General features: G+C 43.9%; 1 protein-coding gene across 2 annotated transcripts in view; it reads left to right on the forward strand.

Annotated features, from left to right (window-relative positions):
* Positions 1–372: 372 nt before the first annotated feature.
* The window catches only part of LOC121578350 (immunoglobulin-like and fibronectin type III domain-containing protein 1), a 79069-nt gene continuing 64558 nt past the window's right edge, over positions 373–14883 (forward strand). For both annotated transcript variants that reach the window (XM_041892673.2, XM_041892674.2), the window contains exon 1: positions 373–468. The gene's annotated coding sequence lies outside the window, so the exon portion shown is untranslated. The remainder of the gene's footprint in view (positions 469–14883) is intronic.

Consider the following 14883-nt stretch of genomic DNA (forward strand, 5'->3'; position numbering starts at 1 on the left):
GTGAGAAGGAGGCAGTGATACTTTCTTTAAAGTCTCACTGCCTCCTTCTCACAAATGATCCCCAAAATATATAAATTAAATAAAGTTGGTTCAACACAGTGGCGGGTCATTTTGACCCTAGGACAACGGGAGGATTAAGTGAAGGTGTGGTTATGGGAATGAGTTATTAAGCATTATGAGGGTACCACTCTAAATCTCATGCTATTCTATACATTTTGCAATGAGGCTGAGAGAAAATGTGCAGTTTTACAGCTAATTCCCTGTAATTAAATTTTTCTTTTGTTGCTCCAGAGCCTTGCGGGGGCTGTGGTGGTGTGTGGTACACAGGTGCCTCAGTGGTGCCCCCCTCTTCACTGCCCACCCAACCAAACGGCCACCTAGCAAACTTGGAGCAGGCACTCAAATATCAGAGTAGTCACATTGCTGCTTGAAAGGAGCATAGCTGAGAGCACTGAGGACTGTGAGCAGGTAGGTCGTTATTCCCTCCTTTCTGGCAGAATAGAAGGGGGTGGGGGAGGGGGGGGGGACAAGATGGACCAGCATGGAGAGAAAAATTAAAAGGGCTTGTACCTTTTTTAATTTTGCCAGTATTGTTATTCTATCATGTGACTTGAGGAATGGTCAACATTACATAATGTACATTAAGTAGTAGTTTTAGTGTTTAATTGTTCTAGAAATGATAGTGATTATGCTATTCGGAATATGAGTATGTAAGGTAGAGGGTAGTAAATGTTGCAACTATTTGCTTTGTGGTCTTACATTTTGTAATGGCCTCTAATTTCAGTTACTCAAGTAACTGAATACCTCATTAAGTTTATGGGCTTGCACTTACTTTCTTACGTGTCTGACATACTGTACTGTAAATTTTAATGGGATTTCCATATGAAGAGGCACAGCTGATTTGGTGCTGGTGCATAAAATATTTTTAGTTGGGCCTCTGTGTTCTGCAGTTTGAATTTACAGTTCTGGAATCTGTGGAGCTGGATCATGGTCGTGAGGTCATAGCAGTGCGGTTGCAGGGTGACAGCTAACTATAGATGGAGGTGTCAAATAAAAATGCAGCCTAAGGTATAAAAGATGCCATAGCGGACGTTGACTGGTTTTAAAGGCAAACAGCAAAAAGCAAGATAAATGATCTTATTGCTGTTTGGAAACAATGCAGTGTAACAAAAGAAACATAATATATTGTCAAAATGCTGTATTACTTATATTGGTGAAGTATGTGCCAAACATACCTTGACTCTCCATTCTGTAATTTATGCATGACCTTGGCAGCCCTCTTAATTAAAAATAATTGATAAATCCACTTGGCAGTTGAAATACTACACTTAGGGATGAATAAACATTTACATAATGGATACCTGGAGGAAAATGGTGGAGGGTCATGCTTTTCAATTTCAGTTAAGGGGGAGGGTTTAGTGTTTAAAAAAAAAAATCTAGTCCAGGGGAGGTTCATGCAATTTGTAATTGATGAAATTTTAATATTTCTCAGTGTTTTAGAATTAGCTGCTTATTAGGATATATATCGATGTGTGTCCGATGCCACCCCTCATCTCAGATTCTCCACTGGGCGTGCAATATCAAGTGCACCTATAGGCTATTTAGTGTAGTCTCAATCAAATGATCCATAGCCTGTAGGCTATATGTTTCGAAGTGCATGCTCAGAGAAGCACAGAACAAAATTGTATTTCTAAGATAGCTGCTGGGATGGTGTAAATAAAACTAGGCTGCATTACACACTGCAATGGATATTCCAACCCTGTGCCCCGACCTGATCGGCTCTTGGTGATCAAAAACGTTTTGCTGTGCTGCCTAACCAATGCCTATGCTGTGTAGGCCTATGGTGGCAGTTCAGGAGGAGAGTCAAAGGCTTCTTCTGAAAATAATTTTTGATTAGGCCTAGTCCCAAAAATGCAGTATCTTCCGGGTGGTCTCGCCTATAGCCTATGTTTTGTTCAGTTTTAGAAGGAGAGTTTGAAGATGAGGAGGAGGACCAGAGGTCAACTTTGATAGCTTGCTACTACTATAATAGATTTTATTATAAACAATATGTTTCTTGCCCATTGTCACGATCGTCTTGACGAAAAGTAGACCAATACGCAGCGTGTTGCACGAACATGGTGATTTTTATTATCTTAGAGATAACCTATACAATACACAAAACAATAAACGACTCGTGAAGTCCACGGTGACAAAGACCGACAAGGAACAAAAACCCACAAACACAAAGTGAAACACAGACAGTTAAATATGGCTCCCAATCAGAGACAACCAGCACACAGCTGACACTCGTTGCCTCTGATTGGGAGTCACTCAGTCAAACATAGAAAATGACGAACTAGAAACACCCAACATAGAAACAGAACACATAGAATGAACACACCCTGGCTCAACATATAGAGTCCCAGAGCCAGGGTGTGACAGTACCCCCTAAAAGGCGCGGACTGCGACCGCGCCTAAATACGAGCAAAACAGGGGAGGGCTGTGTGGGCATTCCTCCTCGGCGGCGGCTCCGGCTCCGGGCTTGCCCACCACCCTCCAACAAACCCCCCATAGCGCCCCTGGTCCGGTCTGGCCCCGCTGGCTGGAGCTGGACTGGACGTAGCAGGAGCGGTAGGCTTCAGCTCCTTAGTGGAGCAGTTGAACGGTACCTGAATTGGCACCGATGACCCAGGCACGGGTTGTGCCGGACTGACGACTCGCACCCCTGGCTTGGTGCGAGTGGCAGGAACAGGCCGGACCGGGCTGGCGACGCGCACCGTAGACTTGGTGCGTGGAGCAGGGACAGGCCGGGCCGGGCTGGCGACGCACCCCGTAGGCTTGGTGCGTGGAGCAGGGACAGGCCGGGCTGGGCTGGCGACGCACACCGTAGGCTCGGTGCGTGGAGCAGGAACAGGCCGGACCGGGCTGGCGACGCACACCGTAGGCTTGGTGCGTGGAGCAGGGACAGGCCGGGCCGGGCTGGCGACGCACCCCGTAGGCTTGGTGCGTGGAGCAGCAACTGGCCGGACTGGGCTGGCGACGCACACCGTAGGCTTGGTGCGTGGAGCAGCAACTGGCCGGACTGGGCTGGCGACGCACACCGTAGGCTTGGTGCGTGGAGCAGGGACAGGCCGGGCCGGGCTGGCGACGCACCCCGTAGGCTTGGTGCGTGGAGCAGCAACTGGCCGGACTGGGCTGGCGACGCACACCGTAGGCTTGGTGCGTGGAGCAGAAACTGGCCGGACTGGGCTGGTGACGCACACCGTAGGCTTGGTGCGTGGAGCAGGGACAGGCCGGGCTGGGCTGGCGACGCACACCGTAGGCTTGGTGCGTGGAGCAGGGACAGGCCGGGCTGGGCTGGCGACGCACACCGTAGGCTTGGTGCGTGGAGCAGGAACGGGTTGGACCAGGCTGACGACTCGCACCGTAGGCTTGGTGTGAGGGGCAGGAACATGCCGGGCTGGGCTGGCGGCGTGCACCTTACACTTAGTGCGGGAAACAGGAACGGGCCGGACCGGACTGGTGACACACACCACTTGCTTGGTGTGAGGAGCGGGACTGGGTTTCGTCATAACCCCCCGCTCCCTCAGCTGCCTACCGAGTTCCTCTCGCCGTGCCTCCTTTCTCACCCTTTCCCTTATCGCCTCCAAATGCTCCATCCTCTGCAACACTACCTCCTGCTCCCTCGTCGTCCCTGCCGTGTGCCCCCCCCTAAAAATTTTTTGGGGTTGCCTCTCGCCTGTCCGACGTTGACCCTGCTGACGCCGCTGCTCCTCTCTCCGTCGCCTCTCCACCGTCTCACTCCATGGCCGGCGATCCATCCCGGCCAGGATCTCCTCCCAGGTCCAGGACCCTTTCCCGTCTAATATCTCCTCCCATGACCAGGCTGCCTGCTCCTGGACACGCTGCTTGGTCCTGGTATGGTGGGTTTTTCTGTCACGATCGTCTTGACGAGAAGTAGACCAATACGCAGCGTGTTGCACGAACATGGTGATTTTTATTATCTTAGAGATAACCTATACAATACACAAAACAATAAACGACTCGTGAAGTCCACGGTGACAAAGACCGACAAGGAACAAAAACCCACAAACACAAAGTGAAACACAGACAGTTAAATATGGCTCCCAATCAGAGACAGCCAGCACACAGCTGACACTCGTTGCCTCTGATTGGGAGTCACTCAGTCAAACGTAGAAAATGACGAACTAGAAACACCCAACATAGAAACAGAACACATAGAATGAACACACCCTGGCTCAACATATAGAGTCCCAGAGCCAGGGTGTGACACCCATGATGTAGGCCTATTTATCAGAGTTATTGACCTCACATGAAGCCAGATTCAAGTAACTTTTTATTTGGTTTGTGTTGGTTTGTTATGTTGTATTTTAAATAGCGTGGTTTTTAAAGCTAAAAGTATAAGGACCCGAGATAGGACAATCGGGCTGACCTACTCCTGGCCTACTCTCTGTAGGGTAGAATAGGCCATAAGGCTATACTGAAATACCTTCAGCCTATATAGAACTTCAACTCTACAAAATAACTGATGGGGGAGCCGCAAAAGCACTTCTGTGCAAGCGTGTTTATTAACAAAAGCACTGCAGCAATATTATTCACTTCAATCATGGGGCCAGCTAGCTAGTGGTGCCCCGTCAAAGTATTAATGGAAAATCAACCCTTGACTGATACAAAGGCTCATTTTGTAGGGGAAACCCCTCCCATCAGAACATTCCAAACTCATGTTAATTAACTAAGACATTACACACATTACAGCAGGGTTCTTCAATTCCGGTCCTGGAGGGCCGAAACACCTCTGTTTTTCATCCTCTCCTTCTAATCAGGGGCTAATTCAGACCTGGGACACCAGGTGAGTGCAATTAACTACCAGGTAGAAATAAAAAACAGAAGTGTTTCGGCCTTCCAGGACCGGAATTGAAGAACCCTGCATTACAGCATACATTTTCCACTCAGATAATCCTATCATGAATGATCCATAACTCAATATAGCACTTAATCTAATACATTTACAGAACACCACCGTGTCTTCCAACACGCCCATTGACATGAACGCGCAATTCGGGACAGGCTTATTCCAGCATACCTGGAAGCTACAGAGACAGAGAGAGAAGAACAGAAACAAACAAATAGAGCGCGTAATGAATATGAATTTAGAGGGCGGTAATTATTAAATATTAAAGCATTAGACCTCTCACTAAAGGGTTCAGTCATATATTTACATTTTAGTCATTTAGCAGACGCTCTTATCCAGAGCGACTTAAAGTTAGTGAGTGCATACATTTTTCATACTGGCCCCCCTTGGGAATCGAACCCACAACCCTGGTGTCGCGAACGCAATGCTCTACCAACTGAGCTACACCGGGCCTCAAAGAAACAAAAGTTATACTTAAATCTGAACTGGTACTTTAGCAGATTAGTAAGAATGTCTCTTCCCTTGTGGTTGGCCTTTTTCCCCTTTATTCAGATTAACTTTCAGTTATTTGAAAATGAAATAATCTCAAAAATATCGCTATTTTTAAAACAAGCCATAGAAAGTTGGTTGCAATTTCAGTTTAATCCAACAGAAAGGACAGAACAAATAATTCAACAAATATTATGGTTAAACTCAAATATACTAATTGATTTAAAGAAAATGTATAATCTTTGTAAATTATATCATAATTAGGATTTGTGGAGTTATATCACACATGCAGCTAACAAAACTATATGGAAATGTCTGCTCTACCCAAAGGCAAGTGGAAGGGGGAAAAAGTAAGGAAATGGTCTGTCGGCCCTGCATTAAAGACAAAAATTGGTTAAAGAAAATTGTGATAAATAAAAAAGTATACCAGTTTAATTTAAGGACCAAAAAATGGACAGCTGTGCCACATAGACTGCAAAATAGTTGGGAAGAGATTTTCGATGTACCGATTCCATGGCACAAGGTTTATGAGCTGATACACAAAACAAAGCTGGATTCAAAACTCAGAATTTTCCAATGAAAATTCTTTTCCAAAATTATTTCAACCAATAGAATGTTATATACAGTGTGTTTGCAAAGTATTCAGACCCCTTGACTTTTTCCACATTTTGTTACGTTACAGCCTTATTCTAAAATTGATTAAATTGTTTTTTTCCCCTCATCAATCTACACACAATACCCCGTAATGACAATGCAAAAACAGGTTTTTAGAAATGTTTAAATACAATTTTGTAAAACCTTGAAATATCACATTTACACAAGTATTCAGACCCTTTACTCAGTACTTTGTTGAAGCACCTTTGGCAGCGATTACAGCCTTGAGTCTTCTTCGGTATGACGCTACAAGCTTGGCACACCTGTATTTGGGGAGTTTCTCCCATTCTTCTCTGAATATCCTCTCAAGCTCTGTCAGGTTGGATGGGGAGCATCGCTGCACAGGTATTTTCAGGTCTCTCCAGAGATGTTCCATAGGGTTCAAGTCCGGGCTCTGGCTGGGCCACTCAAGGACATTCAGAGACTTGTCCCAAAGCCACTCCTGCGTTGTCTTGGCTGTGTGCTTAGGGTCATTGTCCTGTTGGAATGTGAACCTTCGCACCAGTCTGAGGTCCTGAGTGCTCTGGAGCAGGTTTTCATCAAGGATCTCACTGTACTTTGCTCCTTTCATCTTTCCCTCAATCCTGACTAGTCTCCCAGTCCCTGCCGCTCAAAAGCATCCCCACACCAGACGTGACGCTTGGCATTTAGGCCAAAGAGTTCAATCTTGGTTTCGTCAGACCAGACCAGTCCTTTAGGTGCCTTTTGGCAAACTCCAAGCGGGCTGTCATGTGCCTTTTACTAAGGAGTGGCTTCTGTCGGGCCACTCTACCAAAAACGCCTGATTGGTGGAGTGCTGCAGAGATGGTTGTCCTTCTGGAAGGTTCTCCCTTCTCCACAGAGGACCTCTGGAGCTCTGTCAGAGTGACCATCGGGTTCTTGGTCACCTCCCTGACCAAGGCCCTTCTCCCCTGATTGCTCAGTTTGGCCAGGCGGCCAGCTTTATGAAGAGTCTTGGTGGTTCCAAACTTCTTCCATTTAAGAATGATGGAGGCCACTGTGTTCTTGGGGACCTTAAATGCTGCAGAAATGTTTTGGTACCCTTCCCCAGATCTGTGCCTCGACACAATCCTGTCTCGTAGCTCTATAGACAATTCCTTCGACCTCATGGCTTGGTTTTTGCTCTGACATGCACTGTCAACTGTATGACTTTATATAGACGTGTGTGCCTTTCCAAATCGTGTCCAATCAATTGAATTTACTACAGGTGGACTCCAATCAAATTGTAAAAACATCTCAAGGATGATCAATGAAAACAGGATGCACTTGAGTTCAATTTCGAGTCTTATAGCAAAAGGTCTGAATACCTATGTAAATAAGGTATTTCTGTTTTTTATTTTTAATAAATTTGCAAACATTTCTAAAAACCTGTTTTCACTTCGTCATTATGGCGTATTATGTGTAGATTACGTCTGTAATGTAACAAAATGTTGAAAAAGGGAAGGGGTCTGAATACTTTCCAAATGCACTGTATATGGGGGATACAGCCATCCCAGCTCTGCAAACTTTCCTGCGAAGAGACAGAATCATTTGATCATTTGTTTTGGTCCATATGTAGCTTGTTTTTGGTTGCAGTTTCAGGAATGGCTGAAGTATTGCAACATTTACCTGGAATTTCTTTCCTTCTTAATGCGTTTGAGCCAATCAGTTGTGTTGTGACAAGGTAGGGGTGGTATACAGAAGATAGCCCTATTTGGTAAAAGACCAAGTCCATATTATGGAAAGAACAGCTCAAATAAGCAAAGAAAAATGACAATCCATCATTACTTTAAGACATGAAGGTCTGTCAATCCGGAAAATTTCAAGAACTTTGAAAGTTTCTTCAAATGCAGTCGCAAAAACCATCATGCAGTATGATGAAACTGGACCACAGGAAAGGAAGACCCAGAGTTACCTCTGCTGCAGAGGATAAGTTCATTAGAGTTACCAGCCTCAGAAATTGCAGCCCAAATAAATGCTTCACAGAGTTCAAGTAACAGACACATCTCAACATCAACTGTTCAGAGGAGACTGCGTGAATCAGGCCTTAATGGTCAAATTGCTGCAAAGAAACCAATACCAAAGGACACCATTAAGACGAAGAGACTTGCTTGGGCCAAAAAACACGAGCAATGACATTATACAGGTAGAAATCTGTCCTTTCGTCTGATGAGTCCAAATTTGAGATGTTTGGTTCCAACCGCCGTGTCTTTGTGAGTCGCAGAGTAGGATGATCTCTGTGTGTGTGGTGCCCACAGTGAAGCATGGAGGAGGTGTGATGGTGTGGGGGTGCTTTGCTGGTGACACTGTCTGTGATTTATTTAGAATTCAAGGCACACTTAACCAACATGGCTACCACAGCATACAGTGAGGGAAAAAAGTATTTGATCCCCACTGACAAAGAAAAGATCAGTCTATAATTTTAATGGTAGGTTTATTTGAACAGTGAGAGACAGAATAACAACAAAAAAATCCAGAAAAACGCATGTCAAAAATGGTATAAATTAATTAGCATTTTAATGAGGGAAATAAGTATTTGACCCCCTCTCAATCAGAAAGATTTCTGGCTCCCAGGTGTCTTTTATACAAGTAACGAGCTGAGATTAGGAGCACACTCTTAAAGGGAGTGCTCCTAATCTCAGCTTGTTACCTGTATAAAAGACACCTGTTCACAGAAGCAATCAATCAATCAGATTCCAAACTCTCGACCATGGCCAAGACCAAAGAGCTCTCCAAGGATGTCAGGGACAAGATTGTAGACCTACACAAGGCTGGAATGGGCTACAAGACCATCGCCAAGCAGCTTGGTGAGAAGGTGACAACAGTTGGTGCGATTATTCGCAAATGGAAGAAACACAAAAGAACTGTCAATCTCCCTCGGCCTGGGGCTCCATGCAAGATCTCACCTTGTGGAGTTGCAATGATCATGAGAACGGTGAGGAATCAGCCCAGAACTACACAGGACGATCTTGTCAATGATCTCAAGGCAGCTGGGACCATAGTCACCAAGAAAACAATTGGTAGCACACTACGCCGTGAAGGACTGAAATCCTGCAGCGCCTGCAAGGTCCCCCTGCTCAAGAATGCACATATACAGGCCCGTCTGAAGTTTGCCAATGAACATCTGAATGATTCAGAGGAGAACTGGGTGAAGGTGTTGTGGTCAGATGAGACCAAAATGGAGCTCTTTGATAACAACTCAACTCACCGCGTTTGGATGATGAGGATTGCTGCCTATGACCCCAAGAACACCATCCCCACCGTCAAATATGGAGGTGGAAACATTATGTTTTGGGGGTGTTTTTCTGCTAAGGGGACAGGACAACTTCACCGCATCAAAGGGACGATGGACGGGGCCATTACTGTCAAATCTTGGGTGAGAACCTCCTTCCCTCAGCCAGGGCATTGAAAATGGGTTGTGGATGGGTATTCCAGCATGACAATGACCCAAAACACACAGCCAAGGCAACATAGGAGTGGCTCAAGAAGAAGCACATTAAGGTCCTGGAGTGGCCTAGCCAGTCTCCAGACCTTAATCCCATAAAAATCTGTGGCGGGAGCTGAAGGTTCGAGTTGCCAAACGTCAGGCTCGACACCTTAATGACTTGGAGAAGATCTGCAAAGAGGAGTGGGACAAAATCCCTCCTGAGATGTGTGCAAACCTGGTGGCCAACTACAAGAAATGTCTGACCTCTGTGATTGCTTTAAGTTACACTTATAAATGTGGCCAAGTAGGCCTATCAGTGGCCTACCATCAACAACAATGGAGAAAATGCATCCCATAACATTTTAACATGGATATAGCCGTTCTATCATTCAGCCTACAGTAGCAGCCAGTGTGTGGTGTTCAATGTAGGCCTACATTCAAATCAAATTCAATGTTATTTGCCACATACGCCGAATACAACAGGTGTAGACCTTACAGTGAAATTCTTACTTACAAGCCCTTAACCAACACTAGAGTTTTAAGAAAAATAAGTGTTAAGTAAAAAATTGATAAGTAAAAAATATATTTAAAATAATTAAAGAGCAGCAGTAAAATAAAATAACAGTAGGGAGGCTATATACAGGGGGTACCGGTACAGAGTCAATGTGTGGGGGCACATGTTAGTCGAGGTAATTGAGGTAATATGTACATGTGGGTAGAGTTAAAGTGACTATGCATAGATAATTCCGTGAAACTTTTGGAAGAAATATGCAGGGCTTGACATTAACCTGTTTATCCACTTGTCCTTCAGACAAGGAAGTGACTGAAAATGTGTTTTTTGATTCAAGAAACCACTTTACAAAATAACCTTCATTACTATTCCCATACCATTATTACAGAGAATCAGAACAATTATGCTACCCTCTGCCTATTAGCTACAACACAAAAAACAACACTGCCCCTTTAAGACAGAAAAAGAATGCTCTTTACCTGACTTGCCTTTCAAAGATGGCTAGAAATGCACACATTTTGTGCTCTTGTAGGAAGCAACCACTCCCCAATTGCTGACTAGAAATTAGCTATAACTGGGATAATAACCCACTTACTAGCAAAGAATATGAACAAATGTGCACCGGTGGCTAAAGCAGCTCTCGCTTTGATCTCAAACCAAGCGCATCTACTCACTACCACTCATACTGTAAACACAGTTCAGTTCAAAGTGAACGGCACAGATCCATATATGGCAATGGTCTATTTGCATATAGCTATACTTCAGCTCTGATTGGTTATGCCACATCGTTCTGTAGAGTAGGGGCTGAGTCATGCCTGTCAATGCAATAGAATCCTACTCTGGTGCATTCTGCCTACAAGAAAATATCTTGCATAGTTAGTTTTGTATACTAAGTCTTGCATAGTTCATTTTGTTTCGGTATGTTGCATTGAAAATGGCTAATATTGGCAATTGCCACAGTAGAGGGAAACATTGATAGTGTTAACTAAAGATGAAAAACTAAAGGGGAAAACTAGAAAGTTGAGTGAAGTTCAATCTTGTGCTTTTCTGAGAGGTGATATTTCTTCTGCGTGGCAGTCCTGGGGGAGCTGTGCGCCCACGCACACATGCAGCTTAGAGGGAACATTGGTTGTGAACATACTAGGCATTCTATATTATACTACAACATCAGTTTAACTGAATATGGATGTCGTGTTGGATGAATGTTCCAGGCAGGGTCCTGAATGTACTTCAGCTGGTGAACCTCATCTTGTGTTGGGCAATGGCAGCTGGTTTAGCAGGCATTGGCGATGTTGGCAGGGATGTTGGGTTTAGGGAGCTGTTACTCTGGCTGTTTGCAGACCACCGTCTTGTCCTTTCTGTGCTCCACAGCCAGGTGGACAAGCCTCTCCCTAAAGTGGTCGGATCTGGGCAGGTACACTTTCTTCATCACCCTCTTGCAGAAGATTTGACCTCTTGCAGAAGATTTGACCTCTTGCAGAAGATTTGACCTCTTGCAGAAGATTTGTTTGTACTACAAGTCTCCTGGAAAAACATGAAGATCGATTAGGATGTATAACCATTCAAGATACCATGTATTTTGTAAACAAAAAAGGGTACAGTAGACTGGTATGTGTTTTGTTACACTGAGTCAATAATGCGGCATTTAGATGGGCTGTTAGCAAATGTGTGAAACGTTTAAGGGGTGCTTGACTTGTAGACAGTCTAGTCGTGTATTGTTGTATATGAGCACCTACAGGATTGTTGAGTAGACAAGCACTGCCGGCAATAGAGTGAATAGGCTAGAATAGTATATTAAAAGCCCCTCTCCCGCCATTTGTGAGAGATCAGTTGTTAAACATTTGTCCAACACAATTGCAGAGAGGTCTTCAAACACAACTGAGTCCATGGACAGCCACTTCTTCTTGACAAGGTCATTATCGGAGAGGTCAGGGTGTTGACAGTGGAAATCCTCTCTCTCCTCTTTCCAGCTGTGTACGTCAAAGATGTGCTTGAAAGTTACAGAGGCATAAATATTATACCCCCCCTGCCCCAAATGCTAACCTCCCCTGTTATTGTAATGGTGAGAAGTTAGCATGTCTTTCTTCACTTTTCAAAAGCTTCACTTCACATTCGACGACCTGGCAACCTCATCAGTTGATACTCCAGGTCCGTTTTGAAATCCTCTGGATGAAAGTGCTGGCTACAAACACGGACATTTGGATATTTCTCCACGTGAGTATTCACATCATAGGCAGCGTTCTTTATTGCTGCCAGCCACGGTTGGCTCTGAGGAATATCTCTGGCAGGTAACCGATAAAATGTTACCCCAGCAGCCTGTGCTTGCTTGTAGTTTGCACATCCAGGTACTGAGCACCACACCATTAATAAACTTTACAGTTGTTGTCGACCCCCCCCCAAAAAAAAATAGTTATTTGCAATCTGATGTTGTATGAACTTGTGGCTGGTCCAGTGAGTAATGTTAGCTACCTGTTGACGCCTATTCTCAATTGGATCCACCTTGACAGGGGTGGTACAACTTCCTGAAATTGCTTTGAATTTTGGATATTGTGGTTTGCGTACAACCAGGAAATGTAGATGGCCCATTTACATTTACATTTTAGTCATTTAGCAGACGCTCTTATCCAGAGAGACTTAGTGAGTGCATACATTTTTCATACTGGCCCCCGTGGGAAACGAACCCACAATCCTGGCGTTGCATACGCCATGCTCTACCAACTGAGCTACACGGGGCCCATTTCTACCAGTGTGATGCAGAAACGCTTGTATTTGCGTGTAGTGAGGAAATTCTTAATTTGTATGACATATTATATGTTAATTACATATTAATGGACATATACAGTGAAATAGATTTCCCTTTAACTTGTGTGTGTACCCATATTGCGGACATAGCTGAAAATGGAGCAGGGAGAGGGAAATGAGTTTGTGTGTGTGTGTGTGCATTAGCTCACTAAATGCTGCCCGTGCAGCCAGTGATGGACATCTACATCACATTCACTCTGTAATACAATACCTTTATGAGTTCAGGTGAAACACCATGTGGAAACATCATTTGGAATAGCTGCAAGATGGAGGAGCTACAAGACAAAACTGCATCACTGATCCAATAAACACTTTTTAATATTATTTTGTTATCAAGTTATTAAGTAGGCACTTGTGCAACAATTATATAACATAACACAAAACAAGTACAAAACAAATGCCACAATGAATAATACTGTACGTATACACATAAAAATAGACATAAATTATCAAGACATTGGTATAATGACAAAGAGGAGGATTCTTTCCATTCCACCTTTCAAGACAGCCTGCCTCCACTGTGCAATGGTGGTCAAATACTTATGCTGCCAGTGGTGGCAGTTGGCCCACATACTGGTGGGGTGTAATTTTGTTATGAAGCATGGTTCCTATTTCTCACTGCTAAAGAAATTATTCCTTTTATAAATATATGCAACCTGCGGCACTTATCAGTGAAACAGGTGAAGATCAGTGGGATAGCACACAGCACGGCATAGCCTGGATCTATTGACAGTTAATTTGGTCTGCAGAAGGTTGCATATAATAATATTAATAAGCATGTGTGAATTGGAAACAGGTTTTTTGCATATCCCAAGTCTCCCTTAAACACCCTCGTAGAGTGGGGTCACAGCCAGGGTCTGCCATTATCAACAGCGACCCTGGAGCAATTAGGGTTAAGTGCCATACTGTCTAATACAGACATAAATTATAGACAATATTAAGCCAAACATCATATATCACTGGACAAGGTGGTCTAATTACTTAGCCATCTAAACTGAAATGAAATATTGGTTGGAAGAAGGAAGAGAAGAGTAGCAGGTTTCCTTTAACCTAAACGACCTCCTGCCTAGCCATCTCCTATGTCAGGCTATTTTGCTCTTAGGTGTCATGTCAAAGTAAAGTTCCCCCGGCAGGAGTCAAGAACACTGCTAGAATTGACAAACACTATGTTCAGGGACTTAGTGAACACAATTCAACATTAAATTGTCAACAAATAACTAACTGTTAGAAGGAATGCTCAAAATGTAGGGGCAACCCTTAAAGGCATAGTTCACCGAAATTGCACATCCGTTTTTTTACCCTGTAAGCAGTCTATGGACAAGATATGACAGCAGAATTTGTACTTTTAGATGATTAGAAAAATGGCTAATATCGGTCCTATGACTTGAATGGGATTTGTGCCACAAATACTGAAACGTTAGCATATGGAAACAGTGCCAGGGAAATCAAATAATGGATTGCTGTCATACCTTGTCCATAGACTGCTTACAGGGTAAGGAAACCAATATTTTGTAATTTGGGTAAACTCTCCCTTTAATCCTGTAGACTCTTATTGACAAGTTATATAATCAGCAGAGAGCTTGATCTTGTTTAGCTGTGTATCCCATGAACCATCTACAAATACCTTGATGTCTACAGTATAGTGCCCCCAGTGCCTCCGTTGCTACCCACCCCCTCCAAATATCCTCCCACACTTTGGTTCAGTAGAGCGTTCAATCAAAACATGTCAGCATCACATTCCTGAGATAGACATCCATCCAGGCCAACAGATAGACACGTGTTTTATGCTGCCTCTTACTGACTGGGTAGAATAACGGCACCATGGAATCAAGGTTTCTCCTCCCGTTGTTAGCAACTGCTTGGTACTGTGTTATCTGAGAGGGGCAGGAATGTACAACTACCCTGATGATGAAATCTTAGGGTTTCTTACATTTTTCACAATTTTTATATGAGATTAGAAATAGTGCAAACTAACACTAAACCCAAGTTTCAAGTGTCACCTTCTGGTAATTCGCTGAAGAGGAGAGAATATCAAATCAAATTTTATTTGTTAAATACAACTGGTGTAGACTTTACCGTGAAATGTTTGCTTATGTGTCCTTCCCA

This window comes from Coregonus clupeaformis, chromosome 12 (genome assembly GCF_020615455.1).
Source record: "Coregonus clupeaformis isolate EN_2021a chromosome 12, ASM2061545v1, whole genome shotgun sequence".
In the NCBI taxonomy this organism is placed as follows: Eukaryota; Metazoa; Chordata; class Actinopteri; order Salmoniformes; family Salmonidae; genus Coregonus; species Coregonus clupeaformis.